At 40.2% G+C, this 25565-nt stretch overlaps 1 long non-coding RNA gene and 1 pseudogene across 1 annotated transcript in view; one reads left to right on the top strand and one right to left on the bottom strand.

Moving 5' to 3' along the window:
• LOC148774024 (uncharacterized) overlaps window positions 1-25565 on the bottom strand; it is a 243295-nt gene that overhangs the window by 145224 nt on the left and 72506 nt on the right. The gene's annotated exons all lie outside the window — the stretch shown is intronic.
• Window positions 19100-19478, top strand: LOC148774025 (small ribosomal subunit protein eS25 pseudogene; annotated as a pseudogene).

Genomic DNA, 25565 nt, shown 5'->3' with positions numbered 1-25565 from the left:
ATATGACCTAAATCAAATCCCTTATGATTATACAGTGGAAGTGAGAAATAGATTTAAGGGACTAGATCTGATAGATAGAGTGCCTGATGAACTCTGGACAGAGGTTCGTGACATTGTACAGGAGACAGGGACCAAGATCATCCCCATGGAAAAGAAATGCAAAAAAGCAAAATGGCTGCCTGAGGAGGCCTTACAAATAGCTGTGAAAAGAAGAGAAGCGAAAAGCAAAGGAGAAAAGGAAAGATATAAGCATCTGAATGCAGAGTTCCAAAGAATAGCAAGGAGAGATAAGAAAGCCTTCCTCAGTGATCAATTCAAAGAAACAGAGGAAAACAACAGAATAGGAAAAACAAGAGATCTTTTCAAGAAAATTAGAGATATCAAGGGTTCATTTCATGCAAAGATTGGCTCGATAAAGGACAGAAGTGGTATGGACCTAACAGAAGCAGAAGATATTAAGAAGAGGTGCAAGAATACACAGAAGAACTGTACAAAAAAGATCTTCATGACAAAGATAATCACAATGGCGTGATCACTCACCTGGAACCAGACATCTTGGAATGTGAAGTCAAGTGGGCCTTAGAGAGCATCACTACGAAAAAAGCTAGTGGAGAGACATGAGAGACGCCCAGCTCCGGCGGTGCAGACGCAAGAGACGCCCAGCTCCAGTGGCGGCGCAGACACGAGAGACGCCCGGCTCTGGCGCAACCGACCATGTGCAGAATCGTGGCTGAGAGGAGCTACCCCGCGCCCAGGGTTAGGGTGGTGGCCGAGAGGAGCTGTACCACGTCCAGGAGGCGGTGGCTGCTTGGGCACCAGAGGGCCAAGAGGAGCTGATCCACATTCAAAGCAGGAGGGGCGGCCTTGAGGAGATACCCCTCGTCCAAGGTAAGGTACAGCGGCTGCACCTTGCTGGAGCAGCTGGGAAGAGATACTCCACGACCAAGTGGAATATAAGAATCCAGTGTTCCGGGGAGGAAGGAACAAGATGGCGGAGGGATAAGACGGCGAGACCACTTTCTCCCCCACAAATTCATCAAAAGAACATTTGAACGCGGAGTTAAGTCCACAAAACAACTTCTGAATACTGGTAGAGGACATCAGGCTCCCAGAAAAGCAGCCCATTGTCTTCTAAAGGAGAGAGAAGAAAGCCAGCTCCACCCACCAGAACACCGACACATGCTTCCCTAACCAGGGAACCCGGACAAGTCACCCGTCCAACCCCACACACAGCGAAGAAACGACATAATAAAGAGAACTCCACAAACTGCAAGAAGAGGGAAAGGCCACCCCAAGCAAAGCAATATAAGCAAGATGAAGAGGCAGAGAAATACCCAGCAAGTAAAGGAACAAGATAATTGCCCACCAACACAAACAAAAGAACAAGATATAGGGAATTTACCTGATAAAGAATTTCAAATTTTGATGGTGAAAATGATTCAAAATCTTGAAAGCAAAATGGAGTTACAGATAAATAACCTAGAGAAAAGGATTGAGAAGATGGAAGAAAGATTTAATAAGGACTTAGAAGAAATAAAAAAGAGTCAATATACAATGAATAATGCAATAGATGAGATCAGAAACACTCTGGAGGGAACAAACAGTAGAATAACAGAGGCAGAAGACAGGATAAGCGAACTAGAAGATAGAATTGTAGAAATAAATGAAACAGAGAGGAAAAAAGAAAAATGAATTAAAAGAAATGAGGACAATATTAGAGACCTCTGGGACAATGTTAAACGCTCCAACATTCGAATCATAGGAGTCCCAGAAGAAGAAGACAAAAAGAAAGAACATGAGAGAATACTTGAGGAGATAATAGTTGAAAACTTCCCTAAAACGGGGAAAGAAATAATCACCCAAGTCCAAGAAACTCAGAGAGTCCCCAACAGGATAAACCCAAGGCGAAATACTCCAAGACACATATTAATCAAATTAACAAAGATCAAACACAAAGAACAAATATTAAAAGCAGCAAGGGAAAAGCAGCAAATAACACATAAGGGGATTCCCATAAGGATAACAGCTGATCTTTCAACAGAAACTCTTCTGGCCAGAAGGGAGTGGCAAGACATACTTAAAGTGATGAAAGAAAATACCCTACAGCCCAGATTACTATACCCAGCAAGGATCTCATTCAAATATGAAGGAGAAATCAAAAGCTTTACAGACAAGCAAAAGCTGAGGGAATTCAGCATCACCAAACCAGCTCTCCAACAAATGCTAAAGGATCTTCTCTAGACAGGAAACACAGAAAGAGTGTATAAACTTGAACCCAAAGCAATAAAGAAAATGGCTACGGGATCGTACTTATCAATAATTACCTTAAACGTAAATGGGTTGAAATTTTCAAAAAGGCTAGGAAACAATTCTCATAGCCATCAATAGTTCAGTGTTGAGTCCATGAATAGTTTTTAAAGTTTGGGACAAACTGTAGTATTTGCTATTTGAAGTACTATTTGTAATTGGCATATTACGATGTAACATTGGTCTTCATTTCCAACTTAAAACGCCTAAAAATGCCTAACAGGTTTTTAGATTTGTGAATTTTAGTTGAAATGTATTTTACGATGTTACTAAACCTGCAGAAATATTGAAATATTTCAGAGAACTTATTCACTGTACATTTAATTTATTTTATTTATAAAAGTTATGAACTGTAGAAAGTTTTACTTGTGGGGTCAATTGCTTGTTGCTTCAAATGCTTGTTGCATTTGAAGTACTAGTTACAAGAAAATCAAATACCTTCAATGTATAAATGCTATTAAGTTTTTAAAGGACTCTGGAGTATAAGTAAGTTTGTTTAAAGAAATTTAGTCTGTTCAACTTGTATCAGCTCTGTCAAACATTAATTAAAAGCCTCATTTTAAAAAAAAAGAAAAAAGCTAGTGGAGGTGATGGAATTCCAATTGAGCTATTTCAAATCCTGAAAGATGATGCTGTTAAAGTGCTTCACTCAATATGCCACCAAATTTGGAAAACTCAGCAATGGCCACAGGACTGGAAAAGGTCAGTATTCATTCCAATCCCAAAGAAAGGGAATGCCAAAGAATGCTCAAACTACCGCACAATTGCACTCATCTCCCATGCTAGTAAAGTCATGCTCAAAATTCTCCAAGCCAGGCTTCAGCAATATGTGAACCATGAACTCCCAGATGTTCAAGCAGGTTTTAGAAAAGGCAGAGGAACCAGATCAAATTGCCAACATCCGCTGGATCATGGAGAAAGCAAGAGAGTTCCAGAAAAACATCTATTTCTGCTTCATTGACTATGCCAAAGCCTTTGACTGTGTGGATCACAATAAACTGTGGAAAATTCTGAAAGAGATGGGAATACCAGACCACCTGACCTGCCTCTTGAGAAACCTGTATGCAGGTCAGGAAGCAACAGTTAGAACTGGTCATGGAACAACAGACTGGTTCCAAATATGAAAAGGAGTATGTCAAGGTTGTATATTGTCACCCTGCTTATTTAACTTATATGCAGAGTACATCATGAGGAGCGCTGGACTGGAGGAAGCACAAGCTGGAATCAAGATTGCTGGGAGAAATATCAATAATCTCAGATATGCAGATGACACCACCCTTATGGCAGAAAGTGAAGAGGAACTCAAAGGCCTCTTGATGAAAGTGAAAGAGGAGAGTGAAAATTTTGACTTGAAGCTCAACATTCAGAAAACGAAGATCATGGCATCTGGTCCCATCACTTCATGGGAAATAGATGGGGAAACAGTGGAAACAGTGTCAGACTTTATTTTTTTGGACTCCAAAATCACTGCAGATGCTGATTGCAGCCATGAAATTAAAAGACGCTTACTCCTTGGAAGGAAACTTATGACCAACCTAGATAGCATATTAAAAAGCAGAGACATTACTTTGCCAACAAAGGTCCGTCTAGTCAAGGCTATGGTTTTTCCCGTGGTCATGTATGGATGTGAGAGTTGGACTGTGAAGAAAGCTGATCGCCGAAGAATTGATGCTTTTGAACTGGGGTGCTGGAGAAGACTCTTGAGAGTCCCTTGGACTGCAAGGAGATCCAACCAGTCCATTCTAGAGGAGATCAATCCTGGGTGTTCATTGGAAGGACTGATGCTGAAGCTGAAACTGCAATACTTTGGCCACCTCATGCGACGAGTTGACTCACTGGAAAAGACTCTGATGCTGGGAGGGATTGGGGGTGTGAGGAGACAGGGACAACAGAGAATGAGATGGCTGGATGGAATCACCGACTCGATGGACATGAGTTTGAGTGAATTCCAGGAGTGGGTGATGGACAGGGATTCCTGGCGTGCTGTGATTCATGGGGTCACAAAGAGTCGGACACGACTAAGCGACTGAACTGAACTGAACTGAAGTTGCTAAAACAACAGACACTTATTTTCACAGCTCTGGAGGATGGAGGTTCAAGATCAAGATGCTGACATATTCAGTCCCTAGTGAAGATCCTCTTCCTGGTTTCCAACCATGGGTTCAAAGAAAGAGAAGCTCTGATGTCTCTTCCTCTTCTTCTAAGGATACAAATACCAACATGGGAATTCCACCTTCATGACTACATCTGAACACAATTATCTCCCAATGACCCCCACCTCCAAATATCATACTAAGAGTAGAGATTCAACATATGAACGGGGAGGGGGGACAAACATTCAGTCTATAATAATGTGCCAGTGTACCACATCTCACTTCCAAAACTCATAGCAGGAGATTAACTCATATATATCATTTTTCATTTATGAGTGTGCTAGATCAAGTCCCTTGGGCCAGCTCTTCCTACATTAGTTGAATCAGTGGTCAAGTAAAATTTAAATAATAATGTCTTGAGATAAAAACTTAGCAAGACTTGATAACCTGCTTTTTCAGTTCATCTAATTTTGCCTATGTATATATATATATATATATTGATTTTGGTAATTGTTTGTAAATTTGGCTTGTGTGCAGTTACATGAATATAACCTGGCCTATTATTTACTCTAGCTTTTAAGAATTACGTACATGATCAAAATATCAACAGCCTAATAACATGGGGAAATTGATTTAGTGAAAACAAGAGAGTTATGTCATAACATAATCATAGATAATTAAAGTCTTAATGCCTTTTAAATTTCTGTTTTATCATTATGGTGCAGTAAAACTTCCTAATTAAAAGAACTCTACCATATGCTGTTATATGTGTCCATTTTGTTCTGAAAGGAGATGTATATGTCCCCTCATATGCTTTACTCTAAGCCATCTGTGAAAACTAATCCTGTGGCAAACACCAACCAGCAGTTCTTCAATTTGATATTATAAAACATTAAAATACTTGGAATCCTACATCCGGCCATGTTCAATTGCTATTATTTCTTATTCATAGAAGGCACCCCAGAATATGGGTGTGTGTGAGTTTTGGCAACTCTATTGTGCAAATGGAGTTTTAATGACTTTCTTAAGATTCTCAAAGATTAAAAAGACATCAAGTCCAACTGTGTTTGTATTCAACATCTATCTTCTGAAAGAGTATATAACTGGAATTTTTTAAACAACGTAAATATCAGACCATCAACTGGCAAATTGATTCATTTACGTGAACTGTGGCTATTAAAATATTTGTACTTCTTTCTCCCATTATATTTTGCAAATTGTAAATACTTACCATGATTTCTTTTTGTCCCTCCCAAATAAAGAAAATTCTTTGTTAAATTTTACCATGCTATCTTAACAAAGCATGGAAAATTTTTAGATATAGCCAACAATACTTAAATTCTGCTCGATTTTGTTCTGATGTGGAATGCAGCAGCTTGATGCTGTTTTACACTCTTTATCATATTAGTCTTTACCCTCAAATCAATATCCTTTCAGGTAACTCCCACCATTTCCCACATCTTGGTTCACCATTGCTTCTTCTGTTCCACTGTTTGCTTCCTCCTGAGCTTCCATTTTCCTCTTCCTGAAGCCCATCTTTTGGTTACTATTTGGCAAGGTTCTATGAGGGAAACATGCTTCATATTACCACTTTTACTCCTGAGTAGCATATGACCTGGATTCATAACTGTAGGTTGATAATTATTTCCCTCGGGACTTTGCAGGTATTTTAGTGGTTGGGTTTTTTTTCTTTTTGACACTTGTTACTACTGCTTAGAATTCTACTCTGTTTGAATGCACTGCTCCTTTGTAAGTAATCTATCTTTTCTCTCTACCTCTTTATAAGGGTTTCACTTTATCTGTGGCATTTCACAGTTTATTATGTTTCTAGGTGTTGATTTACTTTTATTTACCTTGCTTAGGATTCACTGTAACTCTTCAATCTGGAGATCCATGTCTTTCATTTATACTTTAAATTATCAACCAAATATACCAATTGGGAGTTTACCTCCCAATCACTATATCATTTCCTTATAGAAAATCCAGTAGATTTCTTGGACTGTCTCATTTTCTCTGCCATGTATTTTAATGTTTCTACCTTATTTTACAATTTTTTTAATCTGTCAGGATAGCAACTGCTATGTCTTTAAGTCCCTCTTCTCTCTCTTCCTATCATTCACCTCCCAAATATCTAATCTGCTTTCTTACTTACTCACTGAGGTCTATTATAGGACTGTATTCTTCTTTTATGTAACTCCTGATTTTAAAATCAAAATTGCCTATTATTAAATTTATATAGTCCCTCCTCATTCATGAAGTCTTTAATAAATTTAAACTTACTTGTATAAAACGTTCTTATACCTCAGATTCATTTCAGTGTCAATCCTCCTGTTTGTGGAATTATTCTATTAATAGTTCATTTCCTTGCGTGATTAGTCTTTTTCCTTTTTTTTTTTTCAATGCAAGCAGAACTCCAGCTAAGATTACTTTTCCATGGGAGTTCTATGCACTATGTGTCATAAAAACAACTTTATGGTATAGTTTAGGTGGGGAGCCTAAACTAAGTTCTCCCATCAATGTTAAGAATCCAGCCTCTTGTCATTAAAGATTATATACAAACTGCTATTCTGCTAACTACACTGGATAGAGTTCCCTCTATTTATAAATCCCTGGAACCTGGATATTTCTCCCATCTTTCTTTTTAACTCAGCTATAAAATGTTTTATCATTAATTTTATACAGCCTATCCGTATATTCTCATGTGAGGTCAGAAAAACTCCTTCATTAACTCTGTTCCTTGTATTATAAGACCAAGATGTCCCCATACCACAGTTCAGTTCAGTTCAGTCACTCAGTCGTGACCGACTCTTTGCAACCCCATGAATCACAGCACGCCAGGCCTCCCTGTCGATCACCAACTCCCGGAGTTCATTCAAACTCATGTCCACAGTCGGTGATGCCATCCAGCCATCTCATCGCTGTTGTCCCCTTCTCCTCTCGCCCCCAATCCTTCCCAGCATCAGAGACTTTTCCAGTGAGTCAACTCTTCGCATGAGGTGGCCAAAGTATTGCAGTTTCAGCTTTAGCATCAGTCCTTCCAATGAACACCCAGGATCGACCTCCTTTAGAATGGACTGGTTGGATCTCCTTGCAGTCCAAGGGACTCTCAAGAGTCTTCTCCAGCACCCCAGTTCAAAAGCATCAATTCTTCGGCGATCAGCTTTCTTCACAGTCCAACTCTCACATCCATACATGACCACAGGAAAAACCATAGACTTGACTAGACAGACCTTGGTTGGCAAAGTAATGTCTCTGCTTTTTAATATACTATCTAGGTTGGTCATAACTTTCCTTCCAAGGAGTAAGTGTCTTTTAATTTCATGGCTGCAATCAGCATCTGCAGTGATTTTTGGAGCCCAAAAAAATAAAGTCTGACACTGTTTCCACTGTTTCCCCATCTATACCACAGTGTTATATAAAGATCTAAGATCAATAGTACAGTGCTTGGTGATTTATCAGTGAGGTTAAACTAAGAAACATGACTTTGGTCAAATGAGGAGTAGAAGTCCCCAGGAACGCCAAGGACATCATGAGCAAATGGCTTCAGAAGGGTCTTAAATTTGATCAAAGAAAGGTTTCTTCCTGTTTACTAATTTCTTATGTTCTGGTAGAGGTGTCCTGCCACACCCAAGGGCTTTCCTTCCAGCTCTACAGATAGGTGGCATTTCTTCAGGTGTCTGCCCAGAAAACAATAATTTTCTCTTTCTCTGGGAACTGCCTTTCACCACCTCTTTCCTATCTCCACAAGAACAAGTCCTCAACAGCCTTGTTTTCACTGATCCAAGCTGGGCCAAAAAGACACTCTCTTTTGGAAAATTAGAACTGAAATGGAATGAAGCCAAGTTAGTCTTTACATATGGCTGAATGTACAGTACCTAAACCTGGGAGTCATAAAGTGGCTGGATTCCACACTGTGCAAAGAGAAGACACAGCAGTTCTACAAGAAAAATGGGAATGAACTGAGAATTCAGAGGGATTAATATGCTTCTTAAATTCTTCATGTGTGTGTATGTGTATTTGAGAAAGAGCTCTTAGAACAGTCTATCACAACCAGCATGGGTAAACATTAAAATGTAAAAAATAAGAGGTAAACACATTTAAATCTAAAATGATACTTCTGATTGATTTTAGACTATTGTTAATTACTGGTATAAAGAATAAACACATTTGTTTCTAAAATATTTTAAAAGACTTTACATACTGTAGAGTAAAAGTATGATTGAACGAAACTGATGATCCACAAAGACGTACCAGGTTTGTTTTGTCCTCATTTTACCAACACACTGTAGGATGCAATCAACTTAAGAGGCATAAATTCAAATAATTCCCAGCTAAACTCCACATCTCTGGATTCTCCCTTCACTACAGTTTATGAGACAGAGTCCCCCCTCAAAAGGTAGTGCACAGGATCCTTCTTTCCATCCATCATATCCTGTTGATTCCTAAGACAAATCCCTTCCTTTCATAATCTCTCAATTTACAGACTTTCAAAATAAATTTGAGTTATTATTTCAAATTTGAGTTATCTAAAACTGATAATTTTTTAAAAAGAAAAAAATATTTGAGAACAATTAGAGCATCGATTTGCCCACATACACACACATACACAAACACACATACAATAGTTCAAATGAATAAGACTAAAGAAGTTCTGAAAGGGAAATGAGAATAAGTGGCTTGGGTAAAAAAACAGCTCCCCAGTGACTACTAAAATTCAACCCAAACATCTTTCACTGGATTTTGAGGTCATTCCATTTGTAAACCCAACTTTCGTTTCCAAGGATACTGTCAACCATAATCCCTGCATGAAATCCGCATTTCAGCCAAAATGAAACTATTCCCAGTTTATGACACATATGCTACTTTTCCTACCATCTATTTTCTCAAGCTTTCTCTCCCTATAATATATTCTCACCTCAGTCCACACTTCACAGCCTCATTTCTACATACCCGATCTCATAATTCAAGTCTTAGTTCAAATGCTACCCTCTCCATAAGGATTCTTTTGGGCTTTACCATCAGATGAGCTTTCTTTCTTTCCCTTGAATTCAATTAACATTTAATTTGGGTCTTTATTCAGTTCAGTTCAGTTCAGTTGCTCAGTTGTGTCCGACTCTCCGCGACCCCATGAATTACAGCACGCCAGGCCTCCCTGTCCATCACCAACTCCTGGAGTACACTCAAACTCATGTCCACAGAGTCGGTGATGCCATCCAGCCATCTCATTCTCTGTCGTCCCCTTCTCCTCCCGCCCCCAACCTTTCCCAGCATCAGAGTCTTTTCCAGTGAGTCAACTCGTCTCATGAGGTGGCCAAAGTATTGCAGTTTCAGCTTTAGCATCAGTCCCTCCAATGAACATCCAGGATTGATCTCCTTTAGAATGGACTGGTTGGATCTCCTTGCAGTCCAAGGGACTCTCAAGAGTCTTCTCCAACACCACAGTTCAAAAGCATCGATTCTTCGGCAATCAGCCTTCCTCACAGTCCAACTCTCACAGCACCTTAAATAATCTCCATTTCATGCTAGTTTTCATGTGTATACAACTGTGTCTCCCTCACTCCACTTACAATGGAGTTTAAGCTTCTTGGTGGCAGATATGTGCCTTATTCAATGTTGTGATTCCATGCAGCCCTCAAAAGAATGCATTGCACAAAATGGGATCCAACACTTAGAGAAGTTGCTCTATCTGCAGCTCAGGCTATATAAGTGAGTTGTGGATGTCACTCAAATTGTATGTAGTATTTGCAATTCAATATGAGCTCTTAGGAAAATAGCTCTTATTAGGCAGGGATTTTTGTGAATCATTAACAGGCAGCAGCAGTACTAGGGATTAATTTTAAGAATATTTCTGTTATAAAATTCAAAGGCTCTCTTAAGCAAAATGTGTATATCCCAGACAAGTGCACCTGTTGATCATCACAATGACCACAGCTGAATTTTAAAATTCATCCCTTAGTTAGAAAGATATGTGAAGCCTTGCCACTTGAAGTGTGAGCCAGAGACCAACAGCATGGTTCAACCCAAGAGCTTATTAGAAATGCAGAATATCAGTATCCCCTTCAGACCCAGTGAATCAGATCTGCATTTTAACAAATATACACAATGGAAGTTTAGAAGCTCCAGTCCAAATGTTTAAATGGATATTTATTAAATTTTAAATATTCATTTGATTCCATTTATTGGGACATATATTTATGTCTGGATATATTATGTCCAACTATTTATTAAATGGGTACATACCTTAGTATAATTAGTAGGATTAAAAATCTGAAAGTTAATTGAATGTAATATAAATATAAAATTAAAAAGGAATTAAAATAACATATCAAATCATTGTTTCTTACATTTTGCCTTCAGCTTTCCAAAAAGCAGCACAGAAAAACTGTTCAGGAATGGGGAACACCAGCTATCTAGTGGTTAGTAAAATTTCTCTTCTCATGAAAAAATGAAGAAAAACACTAAATATGGACATGACAGGGTTGGAAGTTGAGTGGTGGCTTCCCAGGTGGGGCTCATGAAATCCAATTGTCAAGTCTTCAAGGGAAAGAGAAGCTTGTCTATAACCTCCGAGGAGAGATCCAGAAGACCCCTGAAAAGAGGAGAAATATGGTCTTCCTGCCACACTGACACCCTTAATTATGGCTTTTGATGTTCTGACACATAAATAGCTAAAAATTTGCTTTTTCATTTTGTGCACTTGTAAGTTGGAAATGTCATCAAGTTTCATCAAGATTGAAATGGGGTCCAATTTGCTAAAAATGCCTCATGCATAAGGAAGTTGTGTGCTCTCTTCCACATGGGAGTCAGCCTGCACAATGCATTATGCACCTCGAGCTGGAAAGATCTTGATATGCCACTCAAACACTGAAAAAGAGGGAGCAGTCCCACGTCAGGGTCTTTGCCCTTTCAAGGGGAGGGGTGCTCTTATCCCTCAAATATTCAATCCCCCAATAAAACAGGTCTGTGCGCTCTCTATACAAGTACTGTGTATAAATTATGCAATACACAGACTGCTTCCTCTGATTCATAATTTCTGAAACAAAGACCATTGTTCTGCTATAGCGCACCCCCAAACAAAGGCAGGCAAGCCAGTGGCAAAAATAACTGCTGTTTTATATCCCTTTTACCTTTAACAACGTATAAAAGCAACAACTTCTTTCTTAAACAGTGGAAAAGCAAAGCAAATTAGTCCGAGGAAAGACCACGTCCTTAGAATTTCACCGTATCTTTTTCACTGGGATTCCATTTCCCTTGATTCTGTCAAGAATCTCTCTGAGATTCTAGGTCTAGTAACAAACTTCGGGAAGTGTTTGAGTCACTCTCCTAGAGAAGTGTTAGTAACTCAGTCATGTCCAATTGTTTGTGACCCCATGGACTGTAACCCACCAGGGTCCTCTGTACATGGAATCCTCCAGGCAAAAATACTGGAGTGAGTAACCATTCCCTTCTCTAGGGTATTTTTGCCACTAAGGGATTGAACCCTAGTCTCCTGCATTGCAGGCAGATTCATTACCATCTGAGCCACCAGGGAAGCCCCATTCTCCTGGGTAGACAAGTTTTTATTTACTTCTTCAATATTGATTCTTTTTCCTTCTGCTCTTCCTCTGAATCCACACATAATCACTATTTTATATACTCATGTGATTCAGGATACTGAGAATCTACAGCAAAGAGTCTGCTGCCCAGTAATTCACATTGAAAGGAACAAGATCATAAAGTTGTCAGATTATTTCCCACTGGGACCCCATATCTGAAAAACAGGAACCTGGAAAGCAGGCTTTCCAACCCACCCACAGTCAAAGATATGCACCCAAGGTGTTGGCATATGGCTTGATGTACTACCAAAATTTCTGTGAAACTCTTGTTGCATCCAAAAACTCCTTACAATTCTTCATTTTATTTCTCAATGTATCTGTTTATTTTAAAGATTTTCTAAAAATATTTTAAGCTCCATGCCACAAAGTATAATTGGCACTTGCTAAAGGTTCCTCATGCTTTCAAATACAGCCTGACCCAGCTCTACCTACCATGGGATTGCTCATACCCTCATCTCCACACTGCAAATAAAAGGTCTGAGTGATCACAATAGTTTTAAATGTTACATTTTACCCAGTGCTTTTATGTTGATCAGCATCATCAAAACATTAATAGCCAACATTAATTAAATACATACTGTATGTCAGTTCAGTTCAGTTCAGTCACTCAGTCGTGTCCGACTCTCCGCAACCCCATGAATCACAGCACACCAGGCCTCCCTGTCCATCACCAACTCCCGGAGTTCACTCAAACTCATGTCCACAGAGTTGGTGATGCCATCCAGCCATCTCATTCTCTGTCGTTCCCTTCTCCTCATGCCCCCAACCTTTCCTAGCATCAGAGTCTCTTCCAGTGAGTCAACTCTTTGCATGAGGTGGCCAAAGTAACGGAGTTTCAGCTTTAGCATCAGTCCTTCCAATGAATACCCAGCATTGATCTCCTTTAGAATGGACTGGTTGGATCTCCTTGCAGTACAAGGGACTCTAAAGAGTCTTCTCCAACACCACAGTTCAAAAGCATCAATTCTTCGGCGATCAGCTTTCTTCACAATCCAACTCTCTGTCAAGTACTACACAAACTCTTTACATATACAATCTCATTTACCAGTTAAAATATTCCTTTAAGCCAGCACTGTTTACTTCTCAATGTACATATATGGAAACTGAGGCTTAGAAAAGTTAAATAACTAGTACTTAGTTCCACAGCCAAGAAAATCAGGATTTTGATGATTCCTACTGTTGGTGTTGGAGAAGACTCTTGAGAGTCCCTTGTACCGCAAGGAGATCCAAAAAGTCCATTCTAGAAGAGATCGATCCTGGGTGTTCATTGGAAGGACTGATGCTAAAGCTGAAACTGCAATACTTTGGCCACATCATGCGACGAGTTGACTCACTGGAAAAGACTCTGATGCTGGGAAAGGTTGGGGGCAGGAGAAGAAGGGGACGACCGAGAATGAGATGGCTGGATGGCATCACCAACTCTGTGGACATGAGTTTGAGTGAACTCCGGGAGTTGGTGATGGACAGGGAGGCCTGGCATGCTGTGATTCATGGGGTCGCGGAGAGTCGGACACGACTGAGCGACTGAACTGAACTGAACTGTTGGTGAAATGAAATCCCTGTGCACAACACACAGTGAGGCCAAACAACACTAACACGTCAGAGTTGCAAACAGTGAAAGGTTTACTGAGGGCCCTGTAAGGAGATGGATGGCTCCTGCCTTAAAACCCCCAAACTCCCCAAAAGCTTTCAGGAAAGTCCTTTCATAGGAAAGGTGAGGGAGGGGTATGCTAAGTTGCTGCAAACTTCTTGGTGCAAGAGCCTTTGTTCTTGAGGTGAGTCAAGTTCAGGGCACAAATGATCTCGTAAATCTCGACCAAACCAAAGTTACTCTCTGTTCTGACAAGAAAGGGCAAGGATCTCAAGGCACAACTTTCAACCTCTGAGCCCCAGGTCCTGGCTGAGAGGACGCAGATAACAGCTAGCAGCTCCCTCAGGGCCAGTCCTCAGGCCCCACCATCGCTGGGGGAGCCAGGCAACCAGGACCTACCAGGCCCTCAGGTTACTCAGGGCACCCACACTGTGGGGGCAAGTCCCACAAACCATGTTCCAAGCAGGCAACTGCTGCCACTAGGCCTCAGAGGTAGGGATGGGGAGAGGTTCACCATGACCTCAAGGTCTGGGCCCGGCCAGTAGGCGGACTTGGCAGGGGCTCTGGAACCCTGCAGGACACAGCCCCCATCCTGTTCCCTGGGCCTTCAGCTCACCCACTGGCCAGAGGCCAGGTGAGTTAGAGAACTAGGGAGAAGGCCAGGATCCATCTCTTACCTTACACTCCACCTCAAGACCACAGCTCTGCTGACTGTTGATAGACTAGCTCAGTAGGTACCTATTTAACATTTGGTTGCTTGGGGGAGGGGCCCACTCTAGCACCAACCAGTGGCTGGACCACTAACCTTCACTCTTTGACAGATGCTCATTTGGGGGAGGGGCCCATTACCAAGCCAACCAGTGGCTGATTATGACCACTAATAGTCCTAAGGTAGCCTTCCTGTCAACAGTACATGAACCCTGAAGTTCCAGATGTTCAAGTTGGATTTAGAAAAGGCAGAAGAATCAGAGATCAAATTGCCAACATCCGTTGGATCATCAAAAAAGCGAGGGTTCCAGAAAAACATCTACTTCTGCTTTATTGACTGCCAAAGCCTTTGACTGTGTGGATCACAACAAACTGGAAAATTCTTCAAGAGATGGGAATACCAGACCACCTGACCTGCCTCTTGAGAAATCTGTATGCAGATCAAGAAGCAACAGTTAGAACTGGACATGGTAAAATAGACAGGTTCCAAATCAGGAAAAGAGTACATCAAGACTATATATTGTCACCCTGCTTATTTAACTTATATGAAAAGTACATCATGAGAAGCGCTGGGCTGGATGAAGCACAATCTGGAATCAAGATTGATGGGAGAAATATCAATAACCTCAGATATACAGATGGCACCACCCTTATGGCAGAATGTGAAGAAGAACTAAAGAACCTCTTGCTGAAAGTGAAAGAGAAGAGTAAAAAAGTTGGCTTAAAGCTCAACATTCAGAAAACTAAGATCATGGCATCTGGTCTCATCACTTCGTGGCAAATAGATGGGGAAACAGTGGAAACAATGACAGACTATTTTTGGGGGGCTCCAAGATCACTGCAGATAGTGACTGCAGCCATGAAATTAAAAGAGGCTTGCTCCTTGGAAGGAAAGTTATGACCAACATTACTTTGCCAACAAAGGTCCACCCTGTCAAAGCTATGGTTTTTCCAGTAGTCATGTATGGATGTGAGATTTGGACTATAAAGAAAGCTGAGCACCGAAGAAGTGATGCTTTTGAACTATGGTGTTGGAAAAAACCCTTAAGAGTACCTTGGACAGCAAGGAGATGCAACCAGTCCATCCTAAAGGAAATCAGTCCTGAATATTCATTGGAAGGACTGATGCGGAAGCTGAAACTCCAATTCTTTGGCCACCTGATGTGAAGAACTGACTCACTGGAAAAGACCCTGATGCTGGGAAAGATTGAAGGTGGGAGGAGAAGGGGACCACAGAGGATGAGATGGTTGGATGGCATCACTGGCTCTATGGACATGAGTTTGAGTGAGTTCTGGGAGTTGGTGATGGACGAGGATGCCTGGCGTGCTGCAGTCCATGGGGTGGCAAAGAGTCGGACATGACTGAGTGACTGAACTGAACTAAGCCTTCCTGGCAGTGCTACAGTCCATGGGGTCGCAAAGAGTCATCTGTGACTGGGTGACTGAACAAAAGCAACAGCAAATCTTCACCTGGCAATGGGGCACCAAAGGCCGCACGCTAAGGGCTATGCATGGCCACACTCTATTATACTATGATATACTGCCTCTTCATATTTGTTTTTCACACTACTTATAGAGACTTTATCAGACTCTCACATTCAAAAGAGGAAACCAATACTTCCAGTTTCACATCATATACTGAATAAGCAGCAGAAGTATCAGTTCAATAGCTTCTGACTTTAAGATTTTCCATTCTACCACAGCTGCTAGTATCATTTCCAGTTTCACATTTCTAGAAATCATGATAGAAAAAAGCTTAAATGAATCAACAGAACATGAGGAAACTTGGAGTCCTTATTTTCATGTAAATCGTCTCAGAATGAAGGTCAAGACATAAAGATTCAATGACCTTAATTGTAAAAGAATTAGAAATTCCATTAGTAACTACCACAATTTAATAATGTTCATTTTTTGTTAGAATGGGTGATAGTTACAGGAAATTATAGCTACCTCTTAATTTCTAAGACTATTTTTTCAAGCGCATTTTCTTAGTTAAAGATTAGGTGACTTTTTCAGCTGCCAATAACAAAAAGGTTGAGAAAAAAATTTGCTATTAAGAAGTTTCCTATCTTCAGACTGCTTCTAACAGGAATGCACAGTGGTAAGTTCCCTGTCCCTAGAGGAACAGGTAGAAACTAGACAAACTTGTCAAAGATGGGACAGAAGAGATTCACAATCTTTTAGATTGACAGACTTTTTGAAAATGTCATAACACTGAGAATGTCATGGACATTTTTCCCACAAAAACACCAAGATGTGCAAAATTCTGCATACACTGGGGTAAGAGGCTTTGCTCTGCCATGTCTGCTGCTGCTGCTAAGTCACTTCAGTCGTGTCCGACTCTGTGTGACCCCATAGACGGAAGCCCACCAGGCTCCCCCGTCCCTGGGATTCTCCAGGCAAGAACACTGGAGTGGGTTGCCATTTCCTTCTCCAATGTGTGAAAGTGAAAGTGAAGTCGCTCAGTCGTGTCCGACCCTTAGCGACCCCACGGACTGCAGCCTACCAGGCTCCTCCATCCATGGGATTTTCTAGGCAATAGTACTGGAGTGGCTTGCCATTGCCTTCTCCGCTGCCATGTCTATATGGCAGGAAATCATTTAGTTTGCAATGACTTCATAAGTGTAGGTATAGAAAACAATATGTTAACTGGGCAGGTTTTCTGTGAGTTTTGGCTCATCTCCCTCCCTCCCTCAACCTGGTTTCCAAATACCTATTGGAAAAAGCAGTTGCAACATGGCATAGTTTGTATGGTCTACCAGATGATTTATTTTTTATTTGTTCAACCAAGAGCTGTCACATAAAAAATCATATTTCTAGGTTCTGATGAATAAAATCAGAGGTTCAAGATAACCATGGGCATGTCAAGAAAATACCAATTTGCTGAAGCTGAGTGAAGACCAAACCATGCCTTTAGATGAGGCCATGTCAGTTTGCCACAGCCCTTATCACCATCTATTGTCATCCTCAGCCTGATTTACTAATTTATGTTTCTTATTTCACTATGCATTTCAGCTTGTGATCCCTGAAAGAGAAAAGTCTTTTTTGGTCCCAAGTTTTCCAAACTGGCTCTCAAAGCAGCTGACATGATTCTGTTTAACCATAGTGTCTCTCAATAGAGATACACACAGTACTTAAGGGAGGGAAAAGAGTGAGCTTAGGGGCAAATCAAACATAGGAGCAGAGAAACCTTTGACAAAAGTCTAAGGAACAACCAAATAGACCCGTTAATTTTCAGTCCATATGCCCATTTTCTCCTGATGACCAGAAAGAGGTGGTCATCTCCTGATGACCACTTATCAAGCTTTTAGAGACCAGAGACAAGGTGCAGTTGTTTCAACCAGAAGCTTTCTCTCCAAGCCCAGTGACAATGAGCTTGAACTTGGAGCTGTTCATACAGAAACAAGGAAAGATTCTCCCTCCTTTGCCCAATTCACCTTGTATAACAGAGCCCCCAGCTCACTGATCAAGGAGAGAGGAAGGATCTGGAAAAAAAGTAGGGACCTGAAAAGGAGATGCTTCTCCAGGGGCATTTCCACTAAAATACAAATTGAGATTCCCAGAAAAACTCCAGGGGCACCTACAGAAATGAATACAAATAGTCCTCCAATTTCATAGAACTTTCATGTCAGTACATTAGACATTGACGATTTCAACAGAGTGTTTGGATGCCAGATTCAAGTGTATTTACATCACGTGATGAGCAAACATCTGCGGTAGTTTCATGATGATTCAGTTACATTTCTCTGGATAGCAGTACATGGCCACTGATTTAAGAGGTGTTACTGTTTCTTGGATCTTCCACATTGCACGCAGACTCTTTACCATCTCTTTACCCTGAGCCATCAGGGAAGGTTGGTTCTTACGTTATTATTACTAAGAAGACAGAGGAGCAGAGAAAGATGAAATGCTGATGGCAGTAACAAAAATTGCAGATCTGATCACCTTAATTCAAGTAAGACAAAGATAGAATCACTAAACAGCATTTCACCTCAACTGAATGCTCACTGGTCTCCGCTGTATATTAACTCTGAAGGCAAAGACCTAATTTCAGAACATATAGGAAATGCTGAATATATATCAAAGAGAGAAACCAATGACTGTAATTAGAAAACTGATCATTTATTTCTAATACTCTAGCATTGGAATGCTGCCAGAACTTCATAATTTGTATTATAAACTCTCATAACTTGTAAGCAGTAGTCAACTTTTCCATCTTGTCCATTTTGCCTACATTTGCAGGAAGGCATTAGGTATGTCACCATAGAATTATAATTTTAGTTTTGTTATTAATTGATTTTTCAGTTTAATTCAAGCCACATAACCACTTCTGGTCTGTTTTTTCCTCTGTCAAATGAGGCATTCTATCATCCTAGAGATACTGGAAGGAAAAGATGCAATGCTGCTGCTGCTGCTAAGTCACTTCAGTCGTGTCCGACTCTGTGTGACCCCATAGACAGCAGCCCACCAGGCTCCCCCATCCCTGGGATTCTCCAGGCAAGAACACTGGAGTGGGTTGCCATTTCCTTCTTCAATGCATGAAAGTAAAAAGTGAAAGTGAAGTCGCTCAGTCATGTCTGACCCTCAGCGACCCCATGGACTGCAGCCCTCCAGTCTTCTCCGTCCATGGGAGTTTCCAGGCAAGAGAAAGATGCAATACTGGATATCAAAATGTTTGGAAAAGGCAAAGTAAGATTTACTCAGATATAAAGTGCTAGCAAGGCATGAGCATGTTATGTAGACAATGCTTATTGTCTCACATAAAAACCTAACTAATGGGTTGCAGCTGCTCTCCCAGTTTCATTATGCTGCCCAAGGACAAGAAGAAGAAACATGCTGGAAACCTGGTAAAGAAAGACAAAGATCCAGTGAAAAAATCTTGGGGTAAGGCCAAAAAGAAGTAGTAGTCCAAAGGCAAAGTCTGGGACAAGCTCAATAACCTAGTCCTGTTTGACAAAGCAAATATGACAAAACTCTGTAAAGAAGTTCCCAACTATAAGTTTATAACTCCAGCTGTTATCTCTGAGAGACTAAAGATCCGTGGTTCCCTGGCCAGGGCAGTCAAAATTTCAGGAATCCCTTAGTAAAGGACTTATTAAACTGGTTTCAAAGCACAGAGTTCAAGTAATTTACGCCAGAAACACCAAGGATGGAGATGCCCCAGCTGCTAGTGAAGATGCATGAACAGGTCCCACCAATGTTACATTTTGGGGAAAAAAAAAGAAAAAGCTTTATTAAATAAAAAGATAACTCATAAAAAGTTACCTTTTTGTCACAAAGACATTAAGACATATTTATTTTATTTTACTCTAAAATCTTCTTCTTTAAGTTCTCTTTTCATTAAACAATCCCCCTAATAGTCTCCCAGATAACACAATCAAGATGCAATTTAGAAAACAAGTGATTATAAACACTTAATATTCATTTACTTCTTCCATCCTGTCATTTGTTATTGTAGCATTTATAGCTTTAAATATTAGTCCCATCTTATTTAGAACAACATTGAGAAGTACTGCTCATTTATCTATTTAAGAAAGGCAATTTGGAGGAAGGGTAGCTACAGTGATAGCAATTTGTCATTAACAGCATTCTAATTAAATAACCTCATCTACACATGACTGCACCATCTTGTGCATTTTCCCTAAGACTAAGCATCTTCTAAACCATAATAATCCACCAGATCAAAAATTCAGCTGCTTATGAAAGTGAGAAAATAGTGATTTACATGTTACACTTTAAAAGCTTCATCAAAGCTGTAATAATTTTGTTGGATAAACAATTTGATTCTTGAAATTAATAAGAATTTATAAATATGAACAATATGTACCCCAAGGAGAATATGATTTAACAAGGAACTGATAAATCATGTTGGGCAAATAATCTGCATACTAAAATGTGTGTAATGGAGACAGGAAATTAAATACTGAAACATGTAAATAATACACAGTTTGGTGTGTTGGGTCTTTTTCCTCCCCTTCAGTTCAGTTCAGTCGCTCAGTCGTGTCCGACTCTTTGCGACCCCATGAATCACAGCACACCAGGCCTCCCTGTCTATCACCAACTCCCGGAGTTCACTCAAACTCAAGTCCATCAAGTCGGTGATGCCATCCAGCCATCTCATCTTCTGTCGTTCCGTCTCCTCCCACCCCCAATCCTTCCCAGCATCAGAGTCTTTTCCAGTGAGTCAACTCTTCGCATGAGGTGGCCAAAGTACTGGAGTTTTAGCTTTAACATCAGTCCTTCCAATGAACACCCAGGATTGATCCCTTTAGAATGGACTGGTGGGATCTCCTTGCAGTCCAAGGGACTCTCAAGAGTCTTCTCCAGAACCACAGTTCACCTTAGTTGGGTTAAATCCCAGCTTCACAATAATAGATGTCCCAGTGCAGATCCTGGTCATTTATAAAAGAAAGAAAACAGAGTAAATTGACACGTATCCCAAGTACAGATTAGGTAGGAAATATAAAGTTGTTTGATAAGCTCCATTTGGAATAGAAATCTGGTAAATAATGGAGGAAATGAGCTGTGGAATTTTTTTCTAAACATCCAAATATGCATTTGGAGCTCTTTCCTCTCAATTGAATAAGTGTCTTTGAAAATTGGAATCAATGTTGCAGGGCCAAAAGACCATGGTGATATGGAACTCAATGAAAATACTGCCAAGGTTAAATTCATTAGAATATTTATATAGGACCTGAAATATGTAGACAAGTGTTTTTGGTAGGCCATTCAGGAAGATCTTACCAGAGCTAGGTGACTAGGTGGCAAAGTCATCAGACATTATTTTCTTCTTCATGATAATTATTTCTGGGAGGAGAAAACCTAAAAATTCTTCCCCAGTCTGCACAGGGCATGGTGCAAGTACAGATGCAAGGCATTGTGCAGGGAGGCAAAAACTTTCTGAAAATTGGGCTGTCAAGACTGATAAATGTTAGCCAAGCAAGGAGCAGTTACATAAACTTTAAGCAGAGGAAACAGCATAAGCAAGAATCTGAAGGGATGAAGCTTATGTGCCAAAGCATAAATAAGAGGTGCAAAATGTTTGAAAATAAAACCTTAGGAGAAAAGGAGGCAAAATTACCTATGCTTGTATTTTCCATGCTAAGAATTTTAGAAAATTTTACCCTGAATGCACTGAAGAACAAGCTTAAAGAAGATATGAGTAATATTGGCAAAATGCATAATTAACAAACGGTTGGTATCCTGAACATATAAAGAACACTTACCAATCACTAAAAAGACAATCCAGGTGAAATATGGACAAAAGCTACAGACACGCTACTTCCAGAGTACAAAGCCTAAATGACTACAAAAAGACACTTACAAAGATGTTTTGTTTGTTAGTAATCAAGAAAATGGAAATTAAAACATAATTAAATCCATTTAAAATCCATTTTAAATCCATTTAAAATCCATTTTAAATCCAATTAAATCCATTTTAAATCCATCAGATATAAAATCTGACAATACCAAGTATAATGAAATATGGAGCAGTCAGAACTCACACTATTAATGTGCATACTGGTATAACATTCTACAGAAAAAGTTAGCCATAGTTAACAAAAGTTTAAGATATCGATACCATTTGATCCTACAATTCCCCTCTTTGTAATATATCTTAGAAATGTCTCACATCATATATAAATATATTCTGCTTCATTGACCATGCCAAAGCCTTTGACTGTGTGGATTGCAACAAACTGTGGAAAATTCTGAGAGATGGGAATACCAGACCACCCGACCTGCCTCTTGAGAAACCAATATGCAGGTCAGGAAGCAACAGTTAGAACTGGACATGGAACAACAGACTGGTTCCAAATAGGAAAAGGAGTACATCAAGGTTGTATATTGTCACCCTGCTTATTTAACTTATATGAAAAGTAAGTACATCACAAGGAACGCTGGGCTGGAAGAAGCACAAGATGGAATCAAGACTGCTGGGAGAAATATCAATAACCTCAAATATGCAGATGACACCACTCTTACGGCAGAAAGTGAAGAGGAATTAAAAAGTCTCTTCATGAAAGTGAAAGAGGAGAGTGAAAAAGTTGGCTTCAAACTCAACATTCAGAAAACTAAGATCATGGCATCTGGTCCCATCACTTCATGGGAAATAGATGGGGAAACAGTGGAAACAGTGTCAGACTTTATTTTTTTGGGCTCCAAAATCACTGTGGATGCTGATTGCAGCCATGAAATTAAAAGACGCTTACTCCTTGGAAGGAAACTTATGACCAACCTAGATAGCATATTAAAAAGCAGAGACATTACTTTGCCAACCAAGGTCTGTCTAGTCAAGGCTATGGTTTTTCCAGTGGTCAGGTATGGATGTGAGAGTTGGACTGTGAAGAAAGCTGATCGCCAAAGAATTGATGTTTTTGAACTGTGGTGTTGGAGAAGACTCTTGAGAGTCCCTTGGACTGCAAGGAGATCTAACCAGTCCATTCTAGAGGAGATCAATCCTGGGTGTTCATTGGAAGGACTGATGCTAAAGCTGAAGGTCCAATACTTTGGCCACCTCATGCGAAGAGTTGACTCACTGGAAAAGACTCTGATGCTGGGAGGGATTGGAGGCAGGAGGAAAAGGGGATGACAGAGAATGAGATGGCCGGATGGCATCACCGACTCTGTGGACGTGAGTTTGAGTGAACTCCGGGAGTTGGTGATGGACAGGGAGGCCTGGCGTGCTGTGATTCATGGAGTTGCAAAGAGTCGGACACGACTGAGCAACTGAACTGAACTGAACTGAACTGAAGTACCATTATAGTAGCAGTATTAATATTCAAAAAATATAAATCACTTAAACATCAACAGAAATAAAAAACAGTGTGGCATACTCAGAGTGAAATATTAAACTGCAGTGAAAATGAACCAGAGCCACATATATCAAGGGTGAAATCTCCTAAAATAAAATACTGAGGGAAAAAAAGAAAAAACAAGTTGCAGAAAGATATATACCTTATGATGCCAGTCATATAAACTTTTAAAACATGCAACATAATAATTTATACTATTCAGAGATACATATGTATGCAGTACAATTTAAAGATAGACATGGATGTGGGAATGATCATTGCCACACTTCACAGTAAGGTGTTTTACAAGGGAGGAGCAAAGACCCTAAGAGTCTGCTTTTTCTGGTAATATTTTATTTCTAAAGCACAGTGGTAGAGATATGAGAGCTCTTTATACTATTTTTTGTACACATACATGGAATCAAAACATGATATAAATGAACTTCCATGAAATAGAAACAGACTCCCAGACAAACAGACGAGACTTGTGGTTGCCAAGGGAGTTGGGGGCGCTGAGAGAGGGAAGGACTGGGAGTTTGGAATTAGCAGATGCAAACTATTATGTAGAGAATGGATAACCAACAAAGACCTACTGTATAGCACGAGAAAATATATTCAATATCCTATAATAAACCACAATGGAAAAGAACATGAAAAATATACATATAATATATATTTAAGCAATGACTCATAAGCCCCGCACTTTCCAAAGAGGATTCAGCAAGACACTAACTTGACCTGGACTTGAGTCTCAAAATTAACTCAAGAATTCTATACTCAAAAATATCCACAAATGGTTAAATCTGGCAAAAGAGACACAAACTTAAGAGATGGAAAACAAAACAGACAACTCAATTAAAAAGTAATACTGCGTTCCCTATGGGGGCAGGGATGGGGACATAATTTAACCTTTCAACCCCTTGCTCCATATTTATTATGTGGTAATAATAATACGGGGGATGTTGTGAAGATTAATAAATTCATTTCTCAAGCTTTGTAGATAAAACTGTGCTCCATAAGTACTTTATTTTAAGAACTATGAAATGGTTTGTTTATGCCAGTGTCCTATTCAGCCATTCCTTAAACCTTATCTCCCAGTTCTGGGTTTTGAGATGAATATGGGGTCTTTTAAATAATTGCTAGTAACCTTTGAGGATTATGCATTTTAAGCACTGGTTCACAATGAATATGTGACCAGATATATGTCACACAAGAGAAAGTCAAAAATATAATCCCTGAGAGGTTAATGACACAAATTGTATTTAGAGTTCCAATTTGCCACAGTAATTCCAAACACTTTAGTATAAGTGACTTTGGCCTTCACACCCAGTGTTTGCCACTGGTGGGCTGTCATCTACGGGGTCACACAGAGTCGGACACGACTGAAGCGACTTAGCAGCAGCAGCAGACTCTAGAACGGGCTTCCCAAGTGGCTCAGTGGTAAAGAATCCATCTGCCGATGCAGGAGATGTGGGTTTGATCCCTGGATCAGGAAGATCCCCTGGAGGAGAAAATGGCAACCCACTCCAGATTCTTGCCTGGGAAAATTCCATGGACAGAGGAGCATGGTGGGCTATAGTCCATGGGGTCACAAAGAGTCAGACACAACTGAGCACAAACACACACACACATACACACAGAGAGAACAGGCTGAAAGGAGTCCAGAAAAGATGCCTGAGGCTATTAGATTGGTTCAGTTCAGTTGCTCAGTCATGTCTACCTCTTTGCAACTCCGTGGACTGCAACACGCCAGGTTCCCTGTCCATCACCAACTCCTATAGCTTGCTCAAACTCATGTCCATTGAGTCGGTGATGCCATCCAACACTCTCATCCTCTGTTGTCCTCTTCTCCTCCTGCCTTCGATCTTTCCCAGCATCAGGTCTTTTCAAATGAGTCAGTTCTTCACATCAGGTGGCCAAAGTATTGGAGTTTCCACTTCAGCATCCAGTCCTTCCAATGAATATTCAGGACTGATTTCCTTTAGGAGGGACTGGTTGGATCTCCTGACAGTCCAAGGGACTCTCAAGAGTCTTCTCCAACACCACAGTTCAAAAGCACCAATTCTTCGGCTCTCAGCTTTCTTTATAGTCCAACTCTTACGTGCATATGTGACTATTGAAAAAACCGTAGCTTTGACTAAACAGACCTTTGTTGGCAAAGTAGATTGGTTCAGGTGAGAGATAATGGTGGTGACCTCATCAAGGAGCTGCTGGTAGGGATGGCAGGGAACTGGCACAACTGAGACCTACTTAGGAGATGAAAAGCAAAAGGGATTGGAAAAAGTAAAGTAAGGAGGAAATCAAGGACCAGTAACTCTTAGGTTTCATTCATGTACATTCTGAATCTTATACAATGTGCACCAACTACGGGCTGATGGTTACATGATTCTCAAAGTAAAAAGCAGTGCCTCAGGAAAAGTTAGCCCCTGGAGTCAGGTTTGTGGTTTCCCCATATATCACAACATAAAATGTAAAA

The sequence above is a fragment of the Moschus berezovskii genome, chromosome 24, assembly GCF_049115385.1.
Source record: "Moschus berezovskii isolate FMDL1 chromosome 24, NW_MosBer_1.0, whole genome shotgun sequence".
Taxonomy (NCBI): domain Eukaryota; kingdom Metazoa; phylum Chordata; class Mammalia; order Artiodactyla; family Moschidae; genus Moschus; species Moschus berezovskii.
Note: the sequence above shows the minus strand (reverse complement) of the source record. Positions and strands in the feature narration are given on the sequence as shown.